General features: G+C 49.8%; 1 protein-coding gene across 1 annotated transcript in view; it reads right to left on the reverse strand.

Moving 5' to 3' along the window:
- ARHGEF10L (Rho guanine nucleotide exchange factor 10 like) overlaps positions 1-8,503 on the reverse strand; it is a 161,438-nt gene extending 152,935 nt beyond the window's left edge. Inside the window, exon 1 of the mRNA XM_026659969.2 lies at positions 8,309-8,503. The gene's annotated coding sequence lies outside the window, so the exon portion shown is untranslated. The remainder of the gene's footprint in view (positions 1-8,308) is intronic.
- Between the last annotated feature and the right edge of the window lie 9 nt (positions 8,504-8,512).

Raw genomic sequence — 8,512 nt, forward strand, 5'->3', positions numbered from 1 at the left:
GCATTTCCCGTAAGCATCGACAAAGCTACCTCTGTCCTCCAGACTCCGCCTTAAAATTCTCCTTTGCCGCGATGTTTACAAAACACTTGGCAATGGTTCGGCTGCGGGTCTGCTGCGACCACTGCCTGTCCTGCTAACCGTCCTATCTCACTGGGCTCCCCCATCTGCCTGTATCCATCTGTCATCCCTTGATATATACTTAGATTGTCAGCTCCCTGGGTAGGTAACCATCTCTTTGTTCTGTGTTTGTATAGGACCTAGCACAATGGGGTCCTGGTCATAGAGTCATAGAATATCAGGGTTGGAAGGGACCTCAGGAGGCCATCTAGTCCAACCCCCTGCTCAAAGCAGGACCAATCCCCAGACAGATTTTTGTCCCTAGATCCCTAAATGGCCCCCTCAAGGATTGAACTCACAACCCTAGGTTTAGCAGGCCAATGCTCAAACCACTGAGCTATCCCTCCCCCATGATTAGAGCTCCTAGACGCTACCTCAGTACAAGGACATCAGCAGAGTTCAAGCCTTAGGATCTTCAGCACCAGAGCACTTGAGCTAGAGGAGTTAACTCCATAAGCTAGGAGCAGTAGTAGGCAGTTATTCGCTATTTCAATCCACCACTAGAGGGGGACACAACATTCAGTCAATCTGTGGAACTCTTTGCCAGAGGATGTTGTGAAGGCCAAAGCTATAACAAGGTTCAAAAAAGAACTAGATAAGTTCATGGAGGATAGGTCCACCTATGGCTATTAGCCAGGATGGGCAGGGATGGTGTCCCTAGTCTCTGTTTGTCAGGGGAATGGGCGACAGGGGATGGATCCCTTGACGATTACCTGTTCTGTTCATTCCCTCTGGGGCACCTGGCATAGGCCATTGTCGGAAGACAAGATACTGGGATAGATGGACCTTTGGTCTGACCCAGTATGGCCGTTCTTATGCTCTTATGATACACTGTACATGTGACAAGCGTGCTACAGAGCAAGGGAGCAAAAATGTGACCAGAAGAGAGTGAAAAGAAATGGGGAGTTGGCAAGGCAGGGAGACTGCTCCAGACAGCAGGAGATGCAGGGAAGAAGGCTCTTGCACCAGCAGCGCTGAGACGGGAAAGGGCCAAGTGAGGAGGCCTTGAAAAAGGGCCAGTTCACGAGGAGTGTGTTCTTCCAGCAGTCATCTCGTTCTTTCTCTAGGGCCAGATTCTGCCACCCCAGGCTGAAGCAAAGCAGAACCTCACCCCGCTGACTTCACAGGGCCAGACTGTCTCCTTTCCTTGCACTGTGTGCCTTGCTCCGCGGGCAACCCCCGGAAATGAATGAAGCTGTTGGCCAAAGAGGGAAGGGAGGCAGAAACTGGCCCAATGGAGTGAGGTGCATAGTAAGGCACTGCTCAGCATGGGGCAGAATGGAGCCCTGAGTGAATTCAACCAGGAGGAGACCAGGATCTGTCCCCACGGTGGAGCCCAGGATCAAGCGGAGTTATTACTGCTGGAAAGTTTCTGAAGCTGCTCCTCTGCCACACGGTGCTGTGACAATAGCGCGGTTAGAGCGCCTCCTGCCGGCCACGAGGAGGCAGTCCCGACTCCGATCAGGATGATGGCAGAAAAAGTGGGCTGGCAGAGGTGGGAGGATTCCTTAGATGGTAAAGCAACAGAGCGTCATAGCTTTCTAAAGCCAGGAAGCACCATTGTTATCATCTAGTCTGATCTCCTGCACAAAACAGGCCAAAGAACCTCACCCACTAATCCCTGCATGAAGCCCGTAGCTTCTAGCTCCGAGAAAGACACCCACCCACTCTTGTTTTAAAGGCTCTGTAGAGCAAGTGAGAGCAACTGGGGGGGAGGAAAGAAACAGAATCAGAAGCAGCCCTCTCTCCTTAACATCTGCACCGCCTGCCTATGGGCCATCGAGCCTTTGTAGGGGGGATGGGGCTACAGCTGTTCCCAATCGCCCTAACCACCCCAGAGAAATTTCATCCTCCATTCACCACAAAACTAGTTTGTTGTCTCAGGCCTTTTCCAGAAGCAGCAGCGGTTCAAATCCCCAGCACAGCCTGTTGTTTTTCAACCTCCATTAGCCGCATGATTGAAGCTGCACAGCGACCGAAGCCAAGAAAATAGTTGCGACATTAAGCAAACGTTGGACAGCCTGACCAAGCCAGCCATTCCACAGTGCAGGCCCTGGTAACCACCATCAGCTCGGAAAACAGAGTGAAAAAGGGGCAGAAAAATTCTTGGGTTTCAATCGCCAGCCAAGTCAAAAACATGTGACCTTTAAAGTTTGATAGGAGGCTAAACAAAAGGCCATAGAAAGGTAGAGACGGGCTACAATCAGCTAATGGACACGATTATTTACACATTGGTTTCATTGTTCATGAGGTCAAATTTCCGTCAAGCTTCCACGTCTGCATATCCCCTGGTGAAATTTGCCCCTGCTCGAAGCAAGTTCTGTTCTATTCTATTCTATATCTGTTGTTATACCACACTCATCACCGTAGTATCTGAGTGCCTTCCAACGCTGCACTGAGCAACAGGACTACACATCTGTCACTTGTTGTTTGTTCTCTCCTCTCCCCAGAGGGAGAAAAGTGTGGAGTGGCGTGTCCTGTTTTGGTAGGGGCGGGTTGACTGTTATCTGTTACATACAGCGGTTGCTGTGTGTTTATATTAGAGAAGGAAAGGTCGGAGAAGTCTGCCTTGCACGTGGAACGGAAAGTGGTGAGGTTTGTGATAGTCCCAAGTTCTTGGGGAGTTCATAGTGGTGCAGAGTCTAGCGCAAAGAAATTTCACACAATCTCCCCACACACACACACACACACACTGGATTTCACGTGCAAAACTTGGATGCATGCCCCTTTTGTGCCTGTGACTCAGGTCAGTGCACCATCCTAGTGTGTGCACACAAATACCGCGCGAGCCACATGGGTGTGCACGCACTTGTACAAATACAAACAGCTGTATAACCAGCCTTGGCGGCCAGGGCTTAAAATCCAGCCCCTGGCATCTAAGCTCATCCCATCGACCGCAGACAAACAGAACAACTGTGGAGCCAAGCTGAGCATTTTGCAGTTGAACCTCAGATTGGAAAGGCACATTTCTCCCAGGCCCTAAACATGTTCTTGCTCACAAAGGAAAGAAAAGGGTCCTAGTTCTAAGTGACACTCAAAGCACATCTCGATTATGCCATCTAGATCATGCTGCCTACCAGAGGATCTCAGACTTTCTGAACCCCAGGGCTTCTTCCTGAGTTGGGGGGAGGGTGTCACATGCATTTGGGTAAAAACACAAGGCGCAATGTAACATCCCCGCCAAAGTCTTCACTTGGAAACCTGTCTTACATGGTACAGCCCAACAGTCTGAGGTAGAACCTGAATGGCACGAAGGCCTTATACAGAGGGGAATTCCGCCCCCCGTGACTAAAAACACAGGCTTCGCCGAACTCTGAGCCCGCCACCGTCAACTGTTGATTCCAATGGGAAGAGCGCAAGGCGAACGCTGAGCGTGCATGCAAACCCCACCCTGAACTCCCGCGGAAAACAGGAAGCCTTCGTTCTTTATTTCGAAACCTATTGCGGGAGCCAGACACAGTATCGCATGGGACAGCAAGATAAAAACTCTGCCTCTGCACCCTCAGTCCTGACTGACAGCACCCCCTGTCATTCTAGTCCTGTGCTTCCCCCCACCCCGAGCTGTGCCAATCGGACAAGGGTTTTGTGGCGTGGGTAAATCACTTAATCTCTGTGCCTGGAGATTAATAATACTCCTCTTTCCCAGCCTTTGTCTATGTAGACTGGAGGCTCTTTGAGGCAGGGACTATCTCTCACTATGTGCTAGGCACTGTACGTAAACATTGGGACCCCGCTCTCAGCTGGAGAGCCTCGATGCAGCTATACCACCACCAGCTTTCTGCGTTAAAAACTCCTCTGGGTGAACCTGCCTTGGTGGGGCAAAACCCATCAGAGATCAGCTGGGCTTGGCCCAGGGTTCAAATGCTCACACCTAAACAGGACTTGCAGATCCTGCGTTTACAGGGTCAAATTGACAGGGTGGAAATCTGCCCTGCAAGATGGAGGCACAGTGGAGTAGGGATAGGAGGGGAGGGAGTCGTTGCTGGAGCACGCAGGAGCTGACGATTCTCCCAGAATCCCTTTTGGAAGCTCCTGGGGTGTATCTCACTGATCAGAGGACGCTGCACCCGCCACCATTCAAAGCCCTTTCACTCAGCATTTGTGCAGGTACCACAGTGGGGCCCTAGGAACCTTTGGATGCAGAGCCAGACATGCCACAGGACTCACATGCATCTTCTTAACTTCTGCCCCCGGTGCACGCGCCCATCCCCTTTTCCCCCAGTACCGAGGTGATCCAAAGCTCATGGAAACCAATGAAAAGACTCGCCCTTGGCTGTGGATCGGGCCCTAAACCCTGATGGCTTCTGCCCTCATCAAGTCCTGAGATACACTCATTCAGCTGATGAGCTGATCACAGTTGTCCTTGCCTGGCTACTTGCCTTTGATTGATTATCCAGTCCTCAGGGATTCCCCCTGAGCAGATGGCTCTGCTCTGGAGTCCCCACGTCCTTGTCTTTGCTGTTCCCCTTGTGTTCAGCTTTTTTCTTTGTAAGGAACTTCCTCTGCAGGAAAGACACAGGCTGATGTTTGCCAGTCTGTCCCTCACTTGGTACCTGGCAATCTGACTGTTTACAAAGCAGGGTCCTCCTTAGAAATAAGGGCTTGACTCCTCCTCTCCATTCCTTTACTGCCGTCATGCTCTGCTATCATGCGATTGTTTCTTAAAGCGCTATCATCAGAAGTATTCCTGGCCATTTTTAAACAGCTTTGTGGGGTTTTGTTGCAATAATTCTTTGGAAGCTTGACATGCAAAACCTGTTTCATCCCCTCCACATGGGTTTTCCTCTCTTACCGGGTTGTTATTGTAGGATGCTTATTTATTTTGATGCATAAAAATTCTACAAAGGGCATCTCTAGTCATATGCTCTAGGGCCCAGACCCTGAAAGGTATGTAGGCCCCTAACTTCCACTGAAACTATTTGAAATCAATGGAAGTTAGGAAACTAAATACCTTTGAGGCTCTGACCTGTGTGCCTAAATTCATTAATTTACAATAACAAATCCCCCTCCAATAATTCCCTGTACTTACAGTTTCCTGCCCACCCTATTTTCAAATGCCCGTGAGAAAATATTTACCTTGGCCGTACCCTGAAAGGCACCAGATTTTGCACTGTTTTAGCTTGCACGTGCTCACTTCAGTCCACTGATCTATTATTGTCACATTGCTCATCACGAGTGCAGGCCTGGTGAGTAATTTTTAAAAATAATAGTGCAGCATTTTTTCCAAAACACTTTGCGTGTTCAATGGGCTGCGGATCCAGCTCTGTGTGACTTTGGGGTGGGAAATCAGCCCGGGCAGAGTGGGTTGGCACAAGGCCTATGAATCAGGCCGTTCCCGTTTAAGCTCTCAAAACAGGGTTTTATTTATGGCTGGGGCATTGCGCTGGCTGTCTGCGCAGGGCTGAATTTCGCCTTTGGTGAACAGATGTGAGTTACAGCCACAGCAGATAGGTCCAGAGTTTGACCCATCCACTTTGATAAGGCCCCTTTAGCACTGCAAGATTTTTAGAAGCCAGTTTGTTCTTTCCCCCTCTCTCCTTCCTCAGTTGCATTAAATTGGTTAGCAAATTTGTAAGCAAAATTAAAAGGATCCAATACAGAGCGAGATCTCAGAGGTGTTTCAATACCAACCAGATCCCGTGGCTGGAAGTTGAAGCTAGACAAATTTAGACTAGAAATAAGATGTAATTTTTTAACAGCAAGGGCAATCAGCCATTGGAACAATTTACCAAGGCTTGGGGTGGAATCTCCATCATGGGAAACTTTTAAATCAAGATTGGATGGTTTTTGAAGAGCGCTGCTCTACTTCAAACAGGGATTATTTCGGGGAAGGTCTATGGCCTGTATTATGCAGGAGGTCAGATAAATGATCACAGTGATCCATTCTGACTTTATAATCTATGAAAAAGCACCAGTATCTTAAACCATGTTTGGAGCTGGTTCCAGCAACAACTTTAAGTGTTTTTAATCTCATCTTCCTGCTGTATTAAATCATGCTAAGCTCCAACCAACAGGTGAGCAGTTATGGAGCAGCATAGGCAGATCTCGGGGCGGGATGCTATTAATACTTAACAGGATGTAGAGGTAAGGTCTGTGTCATATATGCAGTTTCCCAGTCACATCTATCCATGACAGGGTGTATAATGGAGAAACAAGGTGGGTGAGATAATATCTTTTATTGGACCAACATCTGTTGGTAAAAGAGACGAGCTTTGGAGCTCCACAGAGCTCTTCTTCAGGTCTGGGAAAGGTGCTCAGTATGTCACAGCTAAATACAAGGTGGAACATGTTGCAAGAAACCATTCAAAATGAAGTGGGCAATTAACACCTCTGCCAATCATAGACAAAGTCTACAGTATTTGGTCCTGCCATGCGGGCAGGGAACTGGACTCGATGACCTCTCGAGGTCCCTTCCAGTCCCAGAATCTATGAAAAAAAGGTATGTAAACACAGTTTTTGTACCACTTTAACAGTATCCCTTGGAAATCTGGAGTTAAATCAGCCCAACCCTCCAGTGAGGACACAATTATACCAGTTTAAAGGCCTCATGAGACAGCTCATGGTGTCCGACAGCATCAGGTGGTCCAGAGACATCTACACGGGACACATCACAGGAAACCGCCCGTACCAGCTCGAGTAACCGAGACCGCTGACCAGGGAAATAACCTACTTCCTTCCCTGACGAACCGAGGGACGCACCCCACCCACGTACTTATTCGCTACGCCAGGGGTTCTCAAACTGGGGGTCGGGACTCCTCAGGGGGTCGCGAGATTATTACATGGGGGGTCGCGAGCTGTCAGCCTCCACCCCAATCCCGCTTTGCCTCCAGCATTTATAATGGTGTTAAATATATTTTAAAATGTTTTAATTTATAAGGGGGGTCACACTGAGAGGCTTGCTGTGTGAAAGGGGTCACCAGGACAAAAGTTTGAGAGCCACTGCGCTACACTGATCCTGACTTGGACTCTGAATACATTCCATGGGTGGCGTACCTGAACCCACTTATCCACTGACGCTTTAAAAACTCCCGCACCCCACTCTGGGTCTATGCTGGGTATGTGATATGTATGTATCTCGTGAACCTTGTAACCGATACCTGTAATCCCTCATAACTCGAGCCTGACCCCAGATGTACAGTACCTTCCCTCTTAACTTGGGTATATTTCATTTTAAACATTAACTTTAATGAATTTTTTAGACCTTATTCCTGTACATTTAGGAGAATAAATTCTACCACGATAAGGCACCTCTATCCTGTATAACTGCTTGTGCTAGGGACGGTACCGATTTAACTATTGCATTTAAAAACAATCGCTCCCCTCATTGACATAGTTAACCCAGTACAAAAACTGTGCATAGACCAGACCTTAGCGGTAAGTGGCCTCTTGTTGGCAGGCTCCGCAGAAAGGCCAAGGACACTCTGAGCCCTACAGGTGAGCTCTCTGGGATAAGGTTGAGGCCCACGGATGGATTAGTACGGAAAAGCTTCTACACGTTCTGGCTGTGGAGCAGATCCTGCCTAGGCAAACTCCCCTTCTCCAGAGCAGCTGACCTGGCACGGTCTATCAGTATTAAAAGGACATGAAAACTTTCAGAGATTATGATAAAAAATTATCGCTATTTTTCCGAGCCTTCCCCTTTCCTCCCCCAACCTCAGTGTTTGCAACATTTTAATTAACCGCCCCGGGGGGAGGATCTGCTGGGCCCTCATTACGACCACGGCTTGGCCGGGAGTTTGGCCCACAATAGCAGGAAAGAGGCGACCTTACCCTAAAAAGAGGCAACCATCCATGCAGGCATCCCCCTTCCTTCCCCCTCCCCTGCCCTGGGACAGGCCTTATTCCACCCAGCAGGGCTAGCTATCCACTGCAGCCCTGACAGGGCCAGCCGCTTTCGCTGGCCTGGGGAATGGTTACATGTCCTCCGGCTTTGTGTCTGGCTTCCCAGCGTGGGGCAGAAGGGCGGTCACAGCATTGCCCCCCAAATCCTGCAGCTGAGCAGGATTTTCCAGCCGGGGGCTGGGCTCTGGGGGGCCATTCCTTAGCTGGAGGAGCAGCCGGTGGAGCGGTTTTCTTGGGTTGGGAGGGCGGGTGTGCGGGGTTCCTTGTTGCCAGACATGCCATCGACAGAGCCACATCTCACCCAGGCTGGGCTGGAAAGCAGCAGGAGGGACTCGGAGCAGTCACTTACCCCAGTTACCCGCCAGCCTTTGTTGTGATGTTAGACAGCAGCAGCCCGTGCTCCGATTGACAAGGCAGATCGCTCCTTGCACACACACACACTCGTGTGTCTCCTCTACGTCTCTCCTCCCCCTGCCAGCTCCCAAAGGCCGGGTGGGGGGGAGGAGGGTCTCATCCACTCGCAGCAGCCCCGGCTCCAAGCGGCTCTCGGCTT

This window comes from Terrapene carolina, unplaced genomic scaffold (assembly GCF_002925995.2).
Source record: "Terrapene carolina triunguis isolate 2854851 unplaced genomic scaffold, T_m_triunguis-2.0 Scaffold714, whole genome shotgun sequence".
NCBI classification, from domain to species: Eukaryota; Metazoa; Chordata; order Testudines; family Emydidae; genus Terrapene; species Terrapene triunguis.